This window comes from Camelus ferus, chromosome 24 (assembly GCF_009834535.1).
Source record: "Camelus ferus isolate YT-003-E chromosome 24, BCGSAC_Cfer_1.0, whole genome shotgun sequence".
In the NCBI taxonomy this organism is placed as follows: Eukaryota; Metazoa; Chordata; class Mammalia; order Artiodactyla; family Camelidae; genus Camelus; species Camelus ferus.
In genome coordinates, this window is record NC_045719.1 from 15,313,687 (window position 1) to 15,337,444 (window position 23,758).

At 41.2% G+C, this 23,758-nt stretch overlaps 1 protein-coding gene across 1 annotated transcript in view; it reads right to left on the reverse strand.

The window, feature by feature from the left end:
• Positions 1–23,758, reverse strand: part of KLHL14 (kelch like family member 14) — an 86,169-nt gene that overhangs the window by 21,159 nt on the left and 41,252 nt on the right. The gene's annotated exons all lie outside the window — the stretch shown is intronic.

Here is a 23,758-nt window from a genome sequence, read left to right on the forward strand (position 1 = left end):
TCTTCACCTGCCCGATGATGGGGATCGCAGTCTAAAACCATGACTGACACTCCCAAAGGGTCAGGACAGGGGCTTACTTCTTGGAAGAAATAAGCAGGCATACACTTGGAGCCATGAGGATGCTTTGCCCAAACTCGGCTGGCTGGCAGTCTTTCCACAAACAGACTCAGGGTGCTTGGCTGCTTTCTATTCCACAGCAATGAGCAAGCTGAATTTCCATACAGTTTTAAGTTTTTAAATTAAGGTCCTGCTGATTTAATGCCTTCTCCAAATGTATACGCTTAATTTCCTGTACAATGTCATTAGCAGCACAATCACACATTTTCTATCTATCTGCTTAAGAGCTCTTCTGGAACAAAGATAAAAACTGCCAGGGACATCACAAATATCCGTTCCCCTCGTCTCGCCCTCCTCTGCCCCAAGGTGGTGGCTGCAAGGAGGGGGTATGATTCCGAAACCCACCAGAGCCCGGTTTCTCTGTATTTGTTCTCATTTACACTGTCTTTTGGAAGACACACACGACCGGAACAGGACGCCCCTGCCACCCCACGTGCAAAGCAGCGATCGTCTCTGCTGTTACAGTATCATATGGTAAATGTAAACGTACACGGCGTTGGTTATCCTATCACATGCAGTGCTGTGGGCCCAGTGACACCCAGTAGGAAAAATGATGTCCTTGTTCCGCTCATCATATGGGCACCTTAAATCTAGGTGAGGACAAATGGAGAGGTGATGTGCATGTTCAGGCAGGGAACTTATTGCTTGACACGGATCAACAGAGCACTTAAGAAACCAGTGCACTGGGAAATCAATATGAGTCAGGGCCAGCTCTTACTTTGTACTCTTGTGCCAGTGGTGAGGGAGAGAGAGAGAGCCTCTCTCATACCCAATTTATTTTGGATGATATATATCTCTCATTTCATTTTGTTTTTATTACCTTTTTAGTTTTCTCAGAATGCACTTTTGCTGGCTAAGATATGTAAATAAAAAGAAGAAGAAACAGGCATAGCTTTGAAACCTTTAACACAGCCTCTGAAAGAACAAATCAGATAATTTAAAGCCTCTTGTTTAAGGATTTTAGGAGTTTTAATTATTTTATTATGTATTCACTTTTTCCATGAATTTTCATTGATTTTGAATTTATATTCACAAGGGAGATGGCTTTGGTATGGAAACCCTTGATTTCTGGGATGATGTAGAAATTGGGTGTGATGTGGATTTGTGTGGTCCACAAATTAGATCGATTTGATTAAGGGAGTCATCTCAGGAATGGCCTTCTGCCTCTCGACCCTCAGTTATCTCCTTGGAAAATGCTTTTAAACATACAGCTCCTGCAGACTTCACTTCTCAGAGCCCACTGGGGCAGAGTATGTTGAGTTCGTGGAGCAGCTACCATTGGATGACGGAATATGTTTTGAACATCTTTTTTTCTTTTCTTAAATTAACTCACCATTGTTTGGATTTTGCTGCTGGTTCCAAACTACTGAACACAAAACTCTGCTACTCATATACTACATATATCATGTACATCACGAACAGCCTGGCTCTACCCTGGTTTATCATAATGGCACCTGTGCAAACGTACAGCGATGATTGTCATCTGTAACCATCTCTTCACGTGAGACATGAATATATGAAGAGGCCACTGACCACAACCAACATACTTCATGACAACCACTCTTCCAATATTTATTTTAAATTTTTGGTTAGTTTAATGCCCCCATTTTATAAATAAGAAAAAAAAACTGTTATGTTCTTTTTAACTGGAAGTCCAGCTTTGTAATAAAGCACAGACTCTGTTGTTCTTGCCATTTACTTGCTCCCATTCGGGTGGAAATTAAGTGAAGGAAATAGTACATAATTTCTTCTTAAGTCTCTTTCTCATTTGATTACTTCTATTGTTATGCTTTATGCAAACAGAGGAAACTGTTGCGCTAAACTGACGATTGAAACCTTCAAAATAAGAGAGGGTCTTTGAAATGCTGATATAAAGGCTACTTGAAGATATTCTTATTTATCTACCAATTTTTTTCTCTTGTTTTAAAACCTTATACGCTATATTTCTTGGCTATTTCAGCAATTTCATTCCTGAATTATTGTCTTTTCTGAATTATTACCATGAATTGAGAGGCTATAAATACACGCAAATAACTCTTAGATTTATTCTGCATGTAAAATGCCCCAAATTTATTAGGGAAAAATCTATATGAAATCAGTGCTTGAGTTTTGCCGAAGACCTCATTTCTTTGACTTCTGATTAAACCTGAAGGAAAGCAAAATAAAGGGGGCAGTGAGCAAGAGAAAACATCTGTCTAAAATGGCACTGGGTACCGCACTTATGTCTTTTAAATAACAAGGAAGACATGCCTGCTCCCAGTCCAGGGCTGGACGCCAGCCTCGCCCTCACAAGCAGGTATCATCCGAGAAGTCTGTACTCTGTGTTCCTATACAGCCCGCTGTGAGGTGTGAGTTTTTAGCGTGTCAGTCAGTGAGTTAGAGGGAAAGGGTAAAGAGAAGCTAATCAGGATGAAATGAGATTAAAGGCTGTCTAATTTTACAGCAACTGTGATCCATCAGCCACTGTGAAAGTGACAGTGGAAATGAATGATGGAGACAGACAGGTGGGGCTGTACATTTCACTGATTTATCCTCAAATGCACTGGGCCTTATTTTATTGAGTGAACATGACCGCATTTATCATGACTGTCATCTAAACCCACTTCCCTCCATTTAAAAAGGTCACTTTACTCGGAGGGAGTAGGAGAGAGGCACTTTCAAATCAGATTTAAAACCGAACAACACGTGTTTATAAGGCCCTTTGTGAGAATTCTCGACTTTATGCAACAAACTAGCGGTGTTAGAAAGGAAGAGGGGAAAAAGCCAGAAAACTGAAAACGAAGTAACCTTCCGTCATCCGAGGGAGCGCATTCATTTAGTCTCTAAATCTGAAGCCATTTGTACCATTTTTGCCTTTCCCACTCCACACACCTGCTATTCTATTCTGGTCTGGGGGGTTCAATAAAACATTTACATTTCATATTTTTAAATTGAGAAAGTAGGACACAGGCCATACCATCCAATAAACCTGGAGAGGATATTAAGTCACAGTATTTACTCTGCAGAATGACTCGTCATCACACACTAATAGACGTTAGCAATTGCTACATGTTGAACTCTGCCACAATTCACTTACATACATGTTCGTTGTTTCCCCATAATTTTAAGGGCTTAAAAAGCTCAGTGACACAAATTCTTTTACCCCTCCCTGTACCAGTGCAATAAAATATCCTGGCATATTATGCACAGAATCGATCTTTGTGGATAAAAATGAAGGGTCAAACCCTCAGAGTACTTTGTGTTATTTTTCATAATAGTAACCATCATTTGCCAAACATTTACAATGTGCCAGGCGCTGTGCAGATGCTATATATATATATACACACACAAATATACACACACACATATATATACACACACAGATATGTAATTATATTTGTATCTAGTTACCTATATTATAGTTGAAAATGTAAGTTTTGTTCTTGCTTCTGTTCAGGCAGAAATTGTGTGAGGGAAAAAATATATGACATTATAATACATGATAAAATATGTCTATATTTTATTTACCTATAGCTTTTATCTAATACAACCAATTACAAAGGAGACCTTCATTTTATTTCTGTAAGAAATACTGAGGCCTTAAGAGGTTAAGGCACTTGTTGAAGGTCATACTCAGCTAATGAATGGCAGAGATAGACTCCAAACACAGGGACAGCAGGATCCCGCCCCACGCTCTTATCCATTTCACTCTACTGATTTTCAATAGGTATGTGCATCCAACCAGCAAGTAATTACTGAGTACCTGTGTGTTCAATGATGGTGCTCCTGAAATTTCTGTATAATTTTTTTGTATAGAATCATATTTTAGATGTTTACTATTTTCACATTTAAAGGAATCCTTCAATTAAAGCAAGTGGACACTCCTTAAAAAATTTTTTTTCTATAAATCCACCTGCTTAGATAGTGGATTTTCTTAAAAGTACAGTATTATGTATTTGATGGAGCCAGAAAAACACTGACCAAATCAGCCAGTGGAGGATGGGTAGAGTCTCTTGGCAGAGAGTTTTTATTTTTATTTTTTCAAACAACAAGGGCATATTTCAACCTTGTAAGCGGATCCAAAGTATCTTGGGTACAGAAGCCCCTTTCCTGCCATATCAGGTGTGCAGGGGTCTTGCTGTATTTATGAAGGCCTTAATCTGCTAGAGACACCCACACTGCTGTTTCCTTCCATATTTTATATCTAAGGAATATATACCTCTTTCAAAAGAAGGTATAGGTGTCCTTTGCAACCACAAATTTGCATGAGCATCCACATAAGAGATTGCACAGAGCTATGTCAAGTTTATGGGTTTGCTAAATAAATGGTTACTGAATGCTTATCATTTCCATGTAACATTTATGAAGACCTTGATTTCCTTTTGGCTTCAAATACATAAATTTGCAAAACTGTCAAAGATGACATACTTAATCTTTCTGAAAAAGTAATGCCCGTGGTAAAACCACAATCTTATAAAAGGCGGTAACAATAGGCTTTCTCCCTATCCCTGGCCCTCAGCCTTTCAGTTCCCCCCGGCAGACTCTGTCACTGTTACCGTCTTCTTGGATTTTTCCTTCCAGAGAGACCACATCTACGTCATTTTCCTTAATACAAATGGCATAGGTTCTATGGGCACACTTTTTAGTACCTTGTTATTTTTGTACTCAAGAATACATTCATTTATTCATTCCTCCCCAATCAAATATCTGTTCAGCTGCTACCTATGTCAAGCAATGTTCTACCTGCTGGGGAAGTTATGATGAACGGCATCAAGGAATGTTCTAGTCAGGGGAAGCACAGTAAAAGATATACACAAATAAATAGGTACTTTTGTGTCGATGATAAGTGCAATGGAGAAAAGTGAAGCAGGATAAGAAGGGACAGGGGGAGGAATTTTGACAGTGGTCAGGGAAGGCCTTTCTGAGTAGATGACTTTTGAGCAGAGAATTGACAGATGTGAGCAAGGCAGCCATGCAGGTGTAGATGCAGGAGCAGCAAGTGCAAAGGCCCTGGGGCACAGGGGTGGAATGTAGCTAGAATGGCAAGAAGACTAAGAACAGAGGGATCTGAAATGAGGTCTGTGAGGGAGACTGAGACCAGCAATGGTGTGGTCTTGGTCAGAGACAACACTTGGATTGTCTACCATCACATTCTGTTTCAACAGTCCACACAGTTTTCCGTTTGATGAGTGTCCCATAATACATTCCATTGCCTTCTGGGGCCATTAGTAAATGATGACCATTTACTAATTCATTCAACAAACATTTGCTGAACACGCATTCTGGGCAGACACTTTTCTGGTTGCTGATAATGCACAGGGAGCTAGGCCGACAGTGTCCCTGGATCTCCTAGAGCTTGCGTTACAGGGGAGAGAAGGACAGAAACAAATACACAACGATATGCATAAGAGCACAGCCAGGTGATGACGGACTATGTAAAGAGGGAAAAAATGCGTCCATGTGTTAGAGGGTGAGTGCCTGGCTACTGCTCTAGCTGGGGTGGTCGGGGAAGGCCTCTCTGGGGAAGGGCACTGAAAGTAAATTTTGAAGGGTGAGATTGGGCCATTTTGAAGGGTGAGAAAGCAGAAGGATTCCAGGCAGAGACTCTGAAGCACAAATGAGCTGGATGTGCTTGAGGTGCACAAAGAAAGCCTCTGTGTTTAGAGCCCCAAGGGTGAGGGCCAAGGAAGCCTGAGAGAAGTCAGGAGGCAGGCAGAAGCGGGGTCCACAGTCTTCCTAAGCCAGGCTAAGTGATGTGGGTTTTATTCTTAGCATGATGGCAAGGCACTGGAGGGGTTTTAGCAGCAGGGGGACATCATCCGATGTAAGTTTTAAAAATATCACTCAGGCTTCTATGGATGTTGTGGGAGCAAAAGGGGGAAATGGGGGGCTATGGGGTAGGGTGCTCTTCTATGGTCCAAGTGAGAGATGGTGGAGGCTTGATCAGGAAGGGGTGCTGAGGTTGGAGGGAAGGGGGAGTGTGTTGAAGGTTGCTGCTATGACAAACAGCCCCCTGCTGAGTGTCCTTGTGCACAACACTCATATACAGGAGTTTATCTATAGGATTAAGTCATCTGAGCGAAATTTCTGGGCCAAAGGATGAGTGCATTTAGATGGATACCATCACACCATACCTACCCCCTTTTATATTGTATCTTTGACAACATGGTAGGTGAACAACTGGCGTCTAGTTAAAATGTAAATCTCCATTTATTTAATTATGAAAGGAGTTGGGCACCTTTTCATATGTTTCAAATTCATTTGTATTTTCTACACTTTTCTGTTGGTTTTTGTTTTCTTGATGAGTAGCCTATAATTATGTGATTTCAATTTTTAAAGTGTTCTCTATGGAATGATCTAAACTGGCAAAATCAATGATATTTTGGAAGCATGGTATTGCTGGAATATATATTTGTGAAATATTTACTTATTGAAGCAAATTCAAACAGCAATTACAGGCTGTCGAAAAACAAATACAACCTGAAAGAAAGATGCCTCGCTTTAATGACGTTGAATGAGTATTTCTTGCCATAGGATCGTAGAGAATTTTTTTCTAAAAATTTTTTAATTTTATAGTAAACATAATTGAGAAACATAAATGTTTAAAAATTTACTAGTTTAATCCTACCATCCTGTCTTTCTGCAAAGATCCAGCAACTTGGCCACTGCTTTTCTGGAGACAGAAACAGACATGTACTAAAACATCCTTCATGAAGCAGGTGCTTGATAGTTATTACTGAGTGAATAATCCAGCGAAAAGGCTCTGTTATTTTTTTTTTCCTGTTGTATTCGGGCTGTTCTATCCCTGTAAACTTACAAATAAATGGAAATGTTTCGTGAATTTGGGGATAATTTGATCATTATGGATAGTTAGTCTGGAAAATTAAATCCACATGATCTGAAGTGATCTGAATTCAGCAATAAGTTGGTCGAGGTTCTGAATTAACCCCAAACACATTCTCCCTCATTCTCAACTTGTTCTGCCCACATGGAGCCAGGTTCCCATAGTTCCACTGGAGACAAAGTTATTGAAGTGAGATCAAGATGTATAAATCTGAAAAAAAGTGCTCATGTGTTAGGTTCTGGAGGCTGTACAAGATCCAAGGGCTTGTTTCTCTTTTGTAATTCAAAGCTGTATCTCAGGGACTTGAGTCTTCCTGACGATGAGTATTGCTTTGTTATCTATCTGTGTAACTACTGCAGTACATGCGTGCCTTTCCTGTACACCTGCCAAGTCCTGATACAGTGTATTAACATCACCTGTCTTTTGTGCATCACCCTCTAGAGGATCTATGAGCTCCTTTGAGGCCAGACTGTGTCATCTCTATAGCTTTACTGCTAAGCACCATGCCCAGTACATAGGGCAGCACAGCTTCGGGTGCTGTTACAGCTTTTATACCTAATAGAGTCATTAGAAATATTAGTGAATCAATAAATGTTAGTAGCACGAATGAGTGAATGAAGAAAGACTGTGGAATTTGCTTTGGAAGATGTAAAAAATGTGACGGGTACCTGAAGGAGGAATGAAGTCAACGAAGGAATGGGGGGAGAGGGAGAAAGATATGCTTTAGATCTGGGTTCTGTGGCTTCCAGAAAAGACGTCACCCTCAATGCAATACATGCGTTAAACCAGGGAGGTTTGTAAGTTCTTCACAGAGTGACATTTCTTTAGGAACTACCATGGGCCTAACAGTGCCAAGGTCAAAGGTTTTCAATAAATCCTTGTCGATTCACAGTTTTATCTCTGAGCACTTAAAGGGAGGAGAGTGCTAACAACGAGTGAGGCAGAGGGGACTTAAAATAGGACTTCTATTAGCCATTGAAGCCAAACCGACTTTCAGGATCCTATTTTTATTTCAGTTAGAATATTTTAACTATTATCTCCCTATACCACGGCTGTTATTACAACATAGCCACTATTTTATTTTGGCTACGTCTTGGCATGTTAGTTAGAATTTAAAAATAGTTTTATTTTCACTTTTGGAAAGTAAAAAAAAAAAATATTTGGGAATGAATTTGCAATACGTCTTGGCATGTTAGTTAGAATTTAAAAATAGTTTTATTTTCACTTTTGGAAAGTAAAAAAAAAAAATATTTGGGAATGAATTTGCAATTTTGTCCAAAGATTAGGGTTTTTTTCCCTATCAAATAAAGTGTTGTGTTTTCAGAGACCCGCTGATGAAACATGCCAGTGCTTTGATGTTTGTTCTTTCCTAAGTGTCAGAACAGTGTCCTCCTGATCCAGTCTTCCTGGGGGAGTGAGAAATTGCACTTTTGTGCTGTTCTACACCTACAAAGGCTCATTTAAAAAACAGTCAACTCTGTGAATGAATGGAAGTCGCCGAGCAACACATATTATTTAAACTCGTGGAAGTAAGAGCCAAAGGTCACTGGATGAAACACAAGAGGACAGCGAACATGACTGTGGAACAGCTTAAATGCTCTTCGATGGTGGCCTGATGGCTGCCCCAAGTTACTGACGGCAGGAGGAAGGAAGCAGGTACGGGCCATGTAACAAGGAACTGGGAGGAAGCGTTTTCTCGTGTAGACCACACGTACTCCATGTTGGAAAGTGAACCCTGGTGGCTCCCGTTAAGACCCAGGAGATGTTGTCAAAAGAATCTTTATCAACTCATTCATTCATTTCATTCAAACGTATGTGGCGAGGAATTAGGTGCTGAGCTGCACTCTGGGATGCTGCTCCTCTATTCCAGAGCTCACGGTGCAGAGAGGAAGAGAGCGTATGAACAGAGACGTGGGATGCACTGTGTTCTAGGAGACGAGCAGCAGAAGCACCAGGGAGGACGTGACTGTAACTTCAGGGAGAAGTTGCCACACATACAGCAGCTGCGTGGCTGCAGCATTATCTTGCTCACCCCCGAGTCCCTAGTGCCTAGAAGAATGTCTTGTATACAGAAGGCAGCTGATAAATATTTGTTAAGTTGATGACAAAACAGTTGAGTTACATTGAATTGGATTTCTGTAACTGGCAGCCGACACTTTTAAATTTCAGCTGGAGAAAGTAAAGCAGTTTGGTTAGGGTGAAACGGTAATTCAGTAAGCATGTGGCTTTAGCTACCAGGGTCGATGCGGGAGATTTGCGTGCAATTTGCCCTTTTAAATGGAAGACGGTAGAGTGTCATTCAGATCTAGGTTTGATATCTCGTAGCTGTGTGAATTTAGAAGTCTTGATTTTCTTCATCAGTAAGATGCGGATTGTAATATCTACCTCATAGGGCTATTATAAGAATTCAACGAAATTGGATAACTTACAGAAAACACCAGGCTCATTACAGAACAGCTATAAAAGTTAGTTCTTTTATTGTCCCCTTTCCTTAGTTCCTCCTCTAAATATTCTTAGATAATTTAGTTTTACAAAGGACAAAAAAAAAATCTCCAAATAAGCAGAATGCCTTCCCTTGCAATATTAACTTGGCATGAAATTGTTAAAACATGGATTTGATATAGAACGGACTTAAAATACAGTTTTGGCTCATTGGGGAAGAAATGTATGGTTCCTGAAAGATTCACAGCTGGACTATGGCTAGGATGAAGTGTTACAGGTCCGCACGTCAAAAGGTTTGTTGTGGTCTAAACTACTTCCTCTCAACACACGTTTCATGAGAAGGATAAGAGATTTCATTTAGTTTTTAACTAACATATATCAGACACATGCTGGGTATAAAGCAGAGAAGGATCCTCATGTCCAGTGGAGGACAAATTTACGTGCACACAAAAATATAATGCAAAGTAGACTGTAGTTGATGATATAAGTCCAGAGTGCAGAGAAGAATGAGGCAAATGAAGAATAATTTGTTTTCAGTTGTCTTGGAACATAAGAGATACAAGGAGGTTTGTGCTGCGCCCTTGAAGGAAAGGTGGGGCAGTGGGCGGTGGAGAGGGGCCCGGGGACTCCAGGCAGTGCTGTCTGTGTGCACAGAGGCACGGGGGGCTGGGGAGCTGTTGGGCAGCTCTGTGGGGCTGAATGTCAAGTAATGGTTGAGAAGCAAAGGGATTTAAAGTTGGAAAAGCAGCGTGAGACACAGTCATGGAGGTCCTTGAGTACCAAAGAGTCCACTGCTCCCAGCAGAGAGGCTGTAAAGGTTTAGGGAAGGGAGGAAAGCCTTAACCCAGTGAACGGGGACTAGATCCTGTCCTTAGATCCTGCTAACATCCTTTCATCACCTGGGTATGTTTCTGCTCAAATAAAAAAGCCGTCATCTTAAAGATGATAAATGCAACAAAAGAGATAAAGGTCTATTGGGAGAAAAAAGAAGAAGAGCGTAAGCGCCTTCAAGTGTTGATTCAGAAAAAGGGAACCATAATCATGTGTAAAGAAAGGCTAAGAGGCAAAGAAAATGCAAGAGGGAGACATCAAGAGGGGAAAAAAGACCATTAACTAAAACGTGACAGTGGGTATACATGTATTATGTGTGGAGAGGGAGCAGGCAAGAACATCTTTATAATAACCTAGGGGAAGAAGGGAGGAGCAGTCCTAATAACTAAAAAGTAGGTATTATTGTAAACGAGACTGTCATTCAAGCACCACTTCCAACTCGATTTGGATTCTCCTTCGCTCCAAGTTGATAAAACTACCCCCACAGAACGTTAACTACTCTAAGCATCTGAACCACTATTTAGCTCTTACCCTCTAATAAAACAGCTAATGAATTGTCTTCCCTCAGGAACAGCACCTGAGCACCAAAGGCTAGTCGCACGACCTAAATCCATAAAGCTTTTCTCTTTTCCATCATCCCTCACACCCTGGACCCCTCATGTCCTTACTTCCCTCCTGACTGAGCTTAGATTTCAAGGCTCCCCTTGGTGATTAAAAATTTCCTGGCACACATACTCAGCTCCCTTACTCCTTTCTCCATTCATCGTACTTGCATGGAAAAACCAAATCTTGGTTCTATCCAGCCTCACACAACTGATTTTTATACCATCATTTAAAACTCATGTTACTGTTGCCTGAAATTCCTGCTGCGTTCCCCTACACCATTCATTATCCCTTTCTTGCTAGATCAAGGGTAAACAAACTATGGTGCATGGGCCAAACTGGGCCCACAACTTATTTTATAAATAAAGTTTTATTGACATGTAGCCACACCCATCCATTTATAGATTGTCTATAGCTTTCTTGCTACAGTGGCAGAATTAAATGTTTGCGACAGAGACCTAACTACTAAATGGCTTGCAAAGGATGAAATCCTTCCTACCTTGCCCTTTGAAGAAAAAGTTTTCTGACCTTTGTCCTAAATGTCTATTCCATACCTCGTTCTCTCCCCTCAACTCTCTAACATCTGCTCCCTGATCTCCTTTTAGCTGATAACCTTGTTTTCTATTTCACTGAGAAAATAGAAACATTTAGAAAAGAACTCCCACAGTCTCCCAGCATCGTACCGACCAAATTACCTGCATCAGTATTATCTATGCTCTGCCTTTCCTTCTGTTTCCTTTTGTTATTAAGGATAGATGGACCATCCACACTTATTTCTTAAGTCAAGCCCTCCATTCGTGTCCCACTCCCTCTCAACTATTCAAGGATATTTTCCCCAGCAATTTTATCATGTCTTGAGTCTTTAAATCCCCCCCCCCCACAATCAGATGTTTCCTATCAGCAAAATAACATACTATTATATGGCCACCTTAAAAAAATTCTTGGATCAATATCCTTGTCTTCCTACCTATCCCATTTCTCTTTTCCTTTTCATAAATAATTCTTGGAAGAGTTACCTTTCATCAACGTTTCCAATTTTCCCCTTCCATTTTCACTTAAACTCTTAATTAGGCTTTTAGCATCCTCATTTCACTCAAACAGCTGTTGTTAATGTCCATGTTGCTAAACTCAATGTCATTCCTAGGCGCTTATCCCGTGAGATCTGCCCACAGCATTTAGCACATAGATCAGCCCCTCCTTCACTTGTGTCCTTCCAGGAGACCATGCTCCCTGGACCCTCCTTCCACCTGAGTGGCTGTTCTCTGGTTTGACTCGTGGCCAGTTGCTTCTTGTAAACTCAGTCTGTAAATGTTGGCATGCCCCGAGAGCTCGGCCTTTAAATATCCTCTCACCTCCATCCACAATCCCTGTCTTAATGATCTTCCAGCCACATGACTTTAAAAACATCAACAGAGCTCCATTTGGGTATCATATGGACTCTCCAACTTAACATGCCTCCAAACCAGCCCCTGGCTTTCCCCTCCAAACTTCTACCCACGTCAGGGTCAACTCTATCCTTCTACTTGCTCAGGACAAAAGCCTGAGGGGCATCCTTGACTCTTTTCTCTCTCTTATATTATGCTTGATGAAAATAAGTTATTCATTTCTCATGGGTTAAAAGATATCCTCTTAGACTTTTTCTTTGCCTACTCACAAATAAATAAAAATGGATTATGATATTTATGCTTTTCTAATCTGCTCTTTTCACCTGTAAATACATGACATGGTAATTTCATTTTCAATAAATAGAGATTTTCATTACTAGTTTTTAATAGTGGTATGCTATTTTTCAGTACGGATAAACTAAAAGTTACTCAACAATCCTTAATTGTCAAACACCTGAGTTTTATTCTAATTAATTGCTCTTTTAAACAACACTGAGGGGATACCTTTGAACATGTGAATGATTATTTCCTTAGAACAAATTCTTAGAAGTGGAGCTGCTGGAGTCAGGACCATTGTAGTTCCTAAAAATCTCTCTCTTATGTAATTTACATATATTTGTATAAAAATAAATACATAATTTTCCAGATTCCCAGATGAGTGTAATATACCAATATATACTGATAAAAATTATGTAACAAGTAAACTATTGATAATTTAGTAATGCTCTTTTACTAATTACCTTTGAGTTGCAGTTGTGAATCCAGTGTATGCAGAAGATGTTATATATTTGGTTTAGAGAGAACCTGCCTTGTGACTGTAGTACACTCAAGGTTCTTGTAGTTCCACGGCTCCTTCATAGACTGGCAACCATAGCTTTGGTTGATGATGATTTAGAGAAGCAATTCACTGAGCATCTGATCACCAATGGAACCTATCTCCTCTTCCATCCAAGTTGCTCGCTTCTTGACATAACAAAGTATTACAGTAGTAATATTAATTCTGCTACTAAGCGAGCAAGTAAAAAGTTCTCATTAAAGTTCTCATACGTAGTCAGAATAAAGTAGGATTTTAACTGTGGGCTATTTAACTTCCCCAGGCTGAATCTTTTTATGTGCAGTGAGGCGTCCCTCTGGAATTCATGGTAACCACTTCAGCGTTCCTTGGGCACTTGGAGAAATGTTGAAGGAAGAAGTCTGCTGATCACCATGGCTGCCGACGCCCGAGGCTCAAGCGCCATTCTTGGACTTGTGCTGCAATTCTTAACTCAGCCACTAGGTGGCGTAAATTGTTCTTTGCCTGCCCCCAAGAAAACGCATCAAGAACTATGCTCAGCCATTGGGCTCTAAGCAAGGCCCACAAAAACAAAGAGGAAAGCCACCACAGTCAGACGAGATCTGGAGGATCGCTTTGAAATTCTGATGTTCTTTTTTTTTTTCCCCCTGATGCAGACCATGCTGAGCTAGAGAATAATATCAACGTTATTTTCTTTACTCCATTTCTCCTAAGTAATTCCAAATATCCGAGCTGGACAAAATCTATCTCTGATTCTCCAGCTATTCATGGTAACCTACTTTTGAACTTCATACTTCAGTGCTGAAGGCAATATAAATAGTTTATTTTCTCTTTCAGAAACTCATATAAACAAATACTTAGCGGGGACATTCTATGCTAATACTGTTAAAGACAGATTTTTACAATAGGCCCGAATTTCCAGTAACTGAAAAGATCTGCAGATAAGTCTTGCAGTGTTCATGTGGCAGAGATGCAGTAAAATAGAATTTATTGCTGCCCTTTCCTTATAAGCAACTCTGATCCATGCATCAACATAAACTTGCATTTCTCTTTATGTGTACACACGGTTGGGAAAATGATTTTGGCTTTCTTTGAATGGTAAAGGCTTTAAGTTAAGAAGCAAACATTTTACAGATGCTGAAAGAATAAATAATGTTCTCTTTCTTACCTGAAATTTCTCTCTCAGGTGTTTACAAATACACAGGCATTTAATTTTGGATGATTTTTTTTTTTAGTAGTTTCAATTAATCTTTTGTTCGTTACTGAATTCACTTTTAAAACAGTAAACTGCTTTCAGTTAAGAAGCAAACATTTTAGTGAAGAAGTAGAAATGATAAAAAAAGTCCTTTTCCTTATCTTTTTTTTTTTTTTTACTTTGTTAATTTTGGGGGGTAATTAGATTTATTTATTTTAATGAAGGTACTGGGGATTGAACCCAGGACCTCATGCATGCTAAGCACATGTTTTATCACTGAGCTACACCCTCCCCTGTCCTCTTCCTTATCTTAAAGTGTTCCCCCAGATTTTACTAGTAACACATGCTTTTAAACTATGATGATCCTTTTTGGATTAAGTAGTTTCAACCTGTTTTCTACTCTTTCTTGTCATATTAACCTGGGTCCTATATGAATCATAGCGCCTCTTCTCAAGTGGCAGTTAACTTTCTGAATCCTTAACAGTCAAGGATGACTGTAGCAAATCAATATGATCATCCCTGTAGGGAAAGTCCTGTTCGAACCAGCGGGGGGTCTTTGAGCTGATAAAAACTGCCCCAAGTTCATTTCCACTGCACGATAATGAGATGAACAAAATGTCTGTAGGTGGACCTTCAGTTGGAAAATCTAAAAAGTCAGTGAAATTACCAAAAGGCCTTAATGGTGCTCTGAAAACAGACACTAATTTTATGTTCTCATTTTTTGAATTACATTCACTTGACATTTAGAAGTAATTTTAACAGAAAATTTTTTATTAACTGAGAAACAAGAATTCTTGGACTCTAATGATAAATGATGACTCTACTCTAAAAATATAGTCAACTCGTGATTATTCAGTGACCAGTGGTCCAGTTCATATATTATTCCAGTATTAGTATTTCTTCCGTTAGCTCCTTTCAGCCTGCTCTTTGGTTATTTAGTTCTTCAAAGAGTAGGTGAAGCCAAAAGACAGTGGTAAATGCAAATAAATTGATCATGTATCAGCTACAAAAAAACTTTGATTTTTTTTGTGTGTCTGTGTGTGATGAAGGAATGGGATGATAAGCTTAAATTTTTATAAATTGTGAGGTTTTTCAGTTTGCTTGAATTCTCACAATTTTCTCCCTTTACTCATATAATTAATATTGAGAAATAGGTTGTTTTTTCACATTATGTTTTATATCTAGTTTGTATTTTTAATGCTTTTCAAATATTGCTTTTGTAGATGCAAACCTTTTGCATTATGAGTCTTGAAAGCTTTAGGTTTAATTGCTTATCAAACATTATTATTACACATTCTGATCCATCCTGCGTCCTCAGCTGCCAGCCTGGGCTGGGTCTGTGAAAGCAAGGAAGACTCAGACTGAGACTGAAGTGCCCGTGTCTCCACACTGGCCTTCTTAATTAGTGATGGTCAAGGTATTGGGCCCGTTGCTCCAAAACCTCTCATGCAACAGGTTGTACACATGGGCCACAGTAAATGACGTGAACGGACTGCAAAGTTCGGTTCTCTTTGGCCCACGTTTAGTACCTGAAAAAGTGTCTTCAGTTCCTTTCATTGTCACATTATGAGCAGTCTTCAGCAAAGAACAATCGGTTACAACTACAGCTGGATGATGAATTTAAGTAAATACACTGAACTGGAATGAAAACACATGGAAGAGAAGAACAAGGGGAAGAAATTCCTCGTGGTGCCTAAAATGCAGGCGATATGATTCACATTTCCTCATGGGAGCCAGATGATGAACTGCAGAATTAGCTTATGATTCAGACGAAATGCTTTAGACAAAACAGAGAGCTACTACAAGACTCGAGACTCCCAGCTGTTTTTTCTTTATCTACTCCTGAAAAGTTGGTATTCATTCATTCCTTCATTCATGCACTCAACAAATACTTATTTATTGAACCCTATTCTATCTATACCAGGCATTGAACACACATAATCCTATTTTCTTAGAGTTGAGTCATTTAATTCTCTTTTCACTCCATCTCTTCTTCCTTTTAGATCTCAACGATGCTGTTTGCTTACATGCAGAGTTTAGAATTTCTAATTCGAGCCTTTTCTCCTCTGTCCTATAGACCAATATTTTCCAGTCCTTTCTGGATAACTTCCCTTAAATCTCTCCCAGTCTTTAATTCCTCCTTCCTTTATTGATACAGTCACCAAATACTTAATTGAACACCTATAATGGGCCAGGCACAAGGCTGGGTCTGACGGATACCGGACACCACAACTCAACACTGAAGACTCAGCTTATTCCATCCTTCTCTAAACTTGCGTCTTCTTCTTGGTTTCTTCTTCTGAGCAAAGGCATCAACTCAGTCTAGCCAGTCAAGCCAGCCTGAGTCTTACCACCTACTGCCCAGTATTACCAAATGAAGTTTAATTCAGCTTATGAAATGAGTTTTAATTCTGACATTCTTTCATTGTTTTCATAGCCATTTCTGTAAATCAGGCCGTAATTATCCCCTGCCTGGGTTACGCAATAAGTGGTTACCCTGTCTCCAGCCTCTCCTTTTCCAGTTCACCCTAAATTGGCTTTTAAAGCAGTAAAGCTTTAATTATGTCATTTCCCTGCTCAAAGATTTTTGGTGACGCCCCACTGACTACGGAGTAAGATCTAAATGGTTTCCCCTGAGCCTTCACACCTGCTCTCAACCCACTTTCCAGCGCTTCCCGCTCTTCGCAGTTTCCTAAGTTTAAAGCACAGCGTCACACTCTGCTTTTGCTCATGCTGTTCTCTCTCTGCCTGGAATAGCCAGACTTGCCATATTTGTCTGTCACTTTCCAGGTCACCAGGGACTTATCCACGCCCCTTCCATGAAGTAGGCAGGGATCGCTTCCCAGAATTAAAAACTGGAAGAGCCAAGGCTCTGAACATGTAAATGATTTCCTGGGGGTCTTAAGATTAGCAACAGAGGCCAGGAACTAAACACCAGTGGGCACTAGACTGAGGTGGGGAATTTCCACTGAATGAAATGAACTTGGGACATAGGTTTCCCTCAGTATTTGGTGCCATATGTTTTTACCTAAGAGCTTCTTTTACACAGAAGGCCCATTCTTAAGTTCCATACATCTTTGGATTTATTATACTTACCAGAATTTTAAAATAATTTGAACACTTTAGTCCACTATGGTAAGCTCCATCCTATTTTTAATCTTGGTGTGTCTTCAAATACACTCACAATATTGGTACAGTCTAGTGTTCGTGGACATTTTGTAAAAATGGCGCCTGCTAGTTTCATCAAAATGGATAATATGGGGGTGGGAAGGGATAAACTGGGAGTTCGAGATGTGCAGATACTAACTAACATACATAAAACAGATAAACAACAGGCTTATACTGTAAGCACAGGGAACTATAGTCACTATCTTGTAGTAACTTATGGTGAAAAAAATCTGAAAATGAATATATACATGTCCCTGTGTGGTTGAAGCAGTGTGCTGCAGACCAGAAACTGACACAACATTGTAAAGTGACTAAACTTCAATAAAAAAAAAATATAGAAAAAATGTATACTATGCTGTGCTGTAGTTTGATGAAAACACACTATTTCCACAGATTTTAGTGAGTGCCTGTTTTGGGCCACTGTGGTAGGCACTTAAGAAACAGTCCATTTGAACAGCTTTTCAAAGCTGTCCCACAATTTTTGAACTTGAACTACAAATCAGATATGTCTATAACCCACAAGTCCACTATGCAAAGACCAGAATGAGTTGCAATTTCTCTCATCGTTGGCATCTGTAAGCCCCTGGGTGGGGCCTCACTGTGTAACACTCTATGTAGATCTCAACCGATTCGATGGAACGCTCATGCAAGCCGATCACTATGGGAATAAGATGTGAAGGCAAACTGACTTTGATGTCTGTCAGTTTATTGATTTCCAGGGTTGCTTAAGCTGCTATTGTTCAGGTACCACTCAGTCATTTCTTCAGTCATTATTACATATACTTGACAGAGAGGCTGTAAAGATAAATAAGGCGCAGTATTTCTTGCTTTCGGCAGAGGAAGGCCGACGTTTAAACCATTACAACACAAACAAAAAATAAGCTTTCTAAGGAAGGCACAGGAAGGGCACTGCGACAACGAGAGGAAAAGCCAATTATTTGTCAGCGGAGGGTTGGGAGTTAGCCTGGCGCTTGGTCAGAGGGATATTTAAGCCCCGGTGGGTGTAACGCGTGTGCTCCCTTAGCACTCTGCCTGCTTTTATCTTGACCTGTCACATCACATAGACCCGATTCATGTATGCTTCCTGTGAGAACTGTGGCGACCTTAACAGCCGGGGCCATGCCTTATTTGTATCCCAAATTCCAAGCACAAAGCTTGAAAGAGAGCGAGTGTGGCCCAACTGTGCATGGAGTTAGAACTGAAGCATGTCCCGTGCAGGAGAAAGGACGTGAGCCACGGCCTCGGCGCCAGAAGGACCACATCTCGGGGATCTGCACGAAGTGTGGAAGAGCTGGAGGAAAGGTGTGCGGTGGGAGACACAGCATAGAGCGAATCCGGGGAGGCAGGCTTCGCAAGCCACGCTGAGCAGCTGGTTCTTGTCTTGTGTGCTTCGGGAGTTCACTGAAGATTTTATGCTAGGGTTGACAGCGTGAATGGGGATGGAGAAATGGGTTAACGTGGATACAGAAGACAAAACTGATAGCACCTGTTGACAGGATGAAGAACGGATTGGAGGAGAGGGACAAGTCAGGGGTGACAGTTTGGTTTTCAGGATGAAGATGTCATTCCCTGCAGCAGAGACCAACAAAGACTGAGTTTGAAAGCAAAATATTGATTTTAAGGCCAAGTGGAGATGTTCATGAGGCACCTGGAAAAGCAGTAGTTGGTTTGGGAAGGAAATAGTTTAGCGGTTAGTCATCAACTGTTCTGGATGCTGCACTGCAGGGAGGGTGTTCAGGATGAGAAGAGGGCTCAGGGCAAGTTCTGCCAAATACTAGCACTTATCGAGGAACTCGAAAGAGAAGCACTGAGGAAGGTACCAGAGAAAGTACATTTTTTCATAAATTTTGGAGTATGTTTTGGAGTAAGAAGATGATTTAACCACAGATACAATTTTCACTGAGATGAAGGATGTATTAGAGGTCCTAGAAGGATCGAATGGATGCCCTCTGGATCAGAAGTCGTTGCCAAATAAAACACTCCATGTTCTTCGTGATTTCAAGACCAGCCCCACCCCAAGCTTTCTCACACGTGATCAGTGTTAATAACTGTCATGACTCTCCTCTTCCTCAAGCGTTTCCGCTTCTCCTCCCTTGGAAGCACACGCATTTAAAGATTATCCCCTTCACCTCGGTCTTCGTAAACGGGCCACGGGACAATGGCGGGATGGCACGGTGGCAAGAGGAAAAGTACAGCTGCAGAGAACAAAGCGTGTTCTCGGAGGAGAAGGCTCCTTGCGCCCCTGTGGGCCAGGAGCGTGCTGGGGCTCTGAGGCTGGCAATTTCTGAGCCGCTCTAACAACTGTACCCCCAGCCCGTGGCTCTGGGCACTTCACTAACCTGAGGATGCAGGGGACAACAAAAGTGGCCAAGTCACATTTAAAACCCTGCCGAGAGGAAACCTGGGCATATCTTAGTACAAGTGACCTTTGAACAACGCGGAGGGTTAATCTGAGTGCTATTTATAGTCGGCCCTTTGTTTCTGCAATTCCTCCTCCTCGTGGATTCAACCAAACGCCGCGGTGCAACACTGTGAGATTTACTACTGAAACACATCCGCACGTAAGTGGACCCACGCGGTTCAAACCTGCCTTGTTGGAGGGTCAGTCGTAGTCTGGAGAGTAGCGCACACCTCGGGCAGTTTTAGAGAGGGGGGCCCCAGTTGTCTGCCAGCCCTCATACCGGGTACCACGCATCACAAGAACCTGTAAAGTAAGAGGTGAGCGCCTCCTAACGGTAAATGGGTAAAAGAAAGGAAAAGAGCGGCTTTCAAACTGGACTTTTACTGAAGTTAGTAGTAACTCTTTCAAAATGATGCGTTATTGAAATCTGCATTCCCTGAGCATTTGTTCAGGCTTGATGCTCGTGAAATTTACACTTTCACCTGCTTCCTGTTCACTTTAAGGAAGGGTTCCTCTCCCCCAACTCTGGCACATTCTTTCTAAATGGATAATTAACCAAACTCTTCTTTTGGTCTGGTCTTCCTCAGTTACCAGTCTGAAAACCTCAAAAATATTAGGACAGTTAACTCTCCAGTGGATTCAAGTTTGGGGACGCCATCTTTGGATCACAAGCACAGTGAATCCACTAGTCTGATTCACCCATTTAAAATCCACAAATATCCATCTGACCTTGAAAAATAGCGTGACCCTCCCATAGGACTGTTCTGGCAGCAGCAATGGCCTTTCCTTCAGCATTTAGTGACCATCAGAGACTCAGCTCAAACCTATGCCATCTCTCAGCCATGTAGCATCTTTTCTTTACCAGAAACAAGCCTCTAGTCTAATGTGATATGAACAACAATGAGAGAAAAGAGAGAGATGTGACCAAAAGGAACCTGGGAGAATGGAGACTAACAGGACAGCAACAGAGTGGTCTCTGTACCCAGGGGCTCCCAGAGCCCGCAAAGCATCTACGCTGTGGAAGACAAGGTCTCAGTTCTCACCTCACACGCCACTTGTGCCATAAGGGGGAGTCAAACCATGAGTTTTCCCTTTGTCACACTCTTGTGTGCAAAGCACAACAGTGCACCATGGAGACTGCTTTCATCGTGGCAGAGAGGATAATAGGGAAGAAAAAAGTCATCCATCTTTCAAAAGTCAAATAAACATTCGTGGTCATTCTTACTGTGGAGGACGGGCTTAGGATAATACTGGTTACAGGCTTGACCTGTAACTGGTGGGCAGGTGGGTGGCATCCTACACTGTCCCCTTGTTACCTGCTTCCACTCTGAGCTGTTTACTTGGTAGTGGGCCAGTTCGACCCAGGAGAGAAAAACAAAAAACAAAAAAACAGCTCGGGTTCTAAGGTGCTTTGGTAAGCCAAACTGGATATTACAGTTCCAAAGAACAGAAGATGTATCTGTATTTTGACATTTCCCATCATAGAGTTTGGTGTCTAATAAAAAGCAGCGTCATGAATAGTGACTGCTGGGCACCTTCTGATGGCTCTGCAGATCCCCCTCCATCCCTGATGACCCTGCTAGGCTCTTCTGGGCACTGGCCGTCCTGACCACATCTCGGGGCTCCCTTTCTTCTGGCTTCTGGCTGGATTTGGTTTCAAAAGACTGAGGGATGGAGGGAGGAGAGAAAGGTCAGTCTATTTCTTCCCCTAGCTTCCTTCTCCTGGGTCAGTGTGGGCTGCCTTCCTTGTTTGAATGAAGTTTCTATTAGACGGTCCTCTCAATACTGCCCTCTGTCTCTGGTTCTGGTAACTTCTTCCTCCCTTTGCCTTTCAGCCCTAGGGGTGGTGGCAGTGCCGGGCTGCGTTAGCACTGGGGGACAGGGGAGGGGGCGCACTGTTCCTTGAGGTGTTCTTAGCACTTGCCTACATCTCTTGAAGTAGCTCTCTTATAAATAAACATCTTCTCTTTCCTGTGTTTTTCACCAAATATGCTTTAGCTTTAATATGGTATCTGTGAGTGCTCACCTCTGCCTTATTTGCAAACAAGGAATTTAATTATTTTCCATTTAAAATGGCTGGGGTGAATTAAAAGCTTCTGCTATATACTTTTCTAAATAATCCAGTTGGAAAAAAAAATACCATGTTAGAAAGAGTTCAAATAATGTCAGTTACAGGTCAAAGAACTCTTAATAAGGTTTCATGGAACATGGCTTAATAGAAAGAACACTCAACTAAATTAGGTCAGAAGCCATGGGTTTGAGTCACAGATTCATCAATTATTACATGACCTTGACAAGTCACTTAACCGCTCTGAACTTTAGTTTTCTCATATATCAACCAGTGATAATAATGCCTGTCCTGTTTATCTCACAGGGTTATAACGGGGGAGCCAATGAATGATAGACTTGAAAATGCTTTCCAGTTGCAAGGACTGGATAGGGATAGAACCCAGAGTGGTTATGAGGATAAACTTCATCCAATAAATAAAAAAATCAAGTTTCATTATCCTAGAAAGCCCTCAATACAAGTCCATCCTTATCCTTAAAAGTCACAGTGACAAGATAAAAGCAGTGCAATGTCAAGTTTGAGAGGCAGGCCCTGAAGCCAACTGCTTGGGTTCAAAATTGGCTCCACCATGAACTAGCTTGGACACACTCCTGGACCTTAGTTGCGTCATCAATAAAATGGGGATAATAATGATCTCAACCTCACATTGCTACTGTGTGTATTTAATGAGATAATCCATGTAAAGTGTGGAGCACAGCATCTCGCACACAGAAGTTCTCCATCTATGTTAGCCTCGGCCACGAGCTGGGGAGAGAGCTCTTCAAAGGAACAGGGTCGGATGATGGTAAAGCATTCAGCTTCTGGAGTCAAAAACTCATGCCTTGGAATATTAACTCATATCTTTACTGACTGTCAAGTCTGAACAAGTTACTTAGTCTTTCTAAGCTTTAGCTTTTTAAATATTCATCAGGGTAATTATATCTGCCCTAAAATGGGATCTTGAGGGCACCAAAGAAGATATAGTAATGTGTTTAATCCAATGCAGGATACATAATTAGTGGTCAATTAAAACCGTCATCACCACTCTGATGTTGCTAAAATCAAAACTCCCCTTCCTTGTTTTTTTTTTTCAATCCCTTACTTCTTTTGCATGTGCAGGCCACAAAGAGGCTGGTTTACCTAAGTATTTCCAAATTCAAAGATAGCTTTAGGATAAGCAGAAAAATCTAACCACATACACTTAAGGGCTGGACAAAACTTGAAAGGCTGACGTTGGCTTAGCATAAGCAGTATGTGACCTCCTGGAGGGCCCCAGAGCTGATAAGCCAATATTTAGCTGCTTTTGGTGCTTGCCTGTGGCCCTGGCACGTGCGAGAGTTAATCCCTTGACTCAGCATTTACCCCGTGTCTGTGGGCCACGTCCTGAGAACCAGGCAGGGGAGCGGAGGTAATTAACAAGGTGAATATAATGTCTGCCCCATGTTGCTGGCTGAGAGAGAGTTTCATTTATGTCCAGAACAGAGTCTGTCTCGAAGTTATATGTGAAGGTCACAAAATATTCCCTTAAGGTCACTACGGTTGTGATTTAAGAGCGCGATCTCTGGAACAATACTACCTGAGTTCAAATCTTGGCTTTGCCTGTTACTCACTGTGTTGGACAAGTTATTTGATCTCTTTATGCCATGACTCCTTTTCTATAAAATGGGATACACAGGAGAACTTGGATCATTGGATTGATTGTTGTGAGGATTAAATGAGTTAATACATTTAAAGAGCTAAGTCAGTCTAATAAACGTTACTTATGATTACCATGACAAGTGCTGCTTTATTATGAAGTGGTGTGATCTGTGGATAACATAGACATGTCCTTAGATTAGACTCAAGGGTTGGCAAACTATGGCCCGCAGGTCATATCCAGCCGTCTGCCTATTTTTATAAATAAAGCTTTACTGGGACACAGCCTCGCTAATCCATGTATGTAGTGTCCACGCT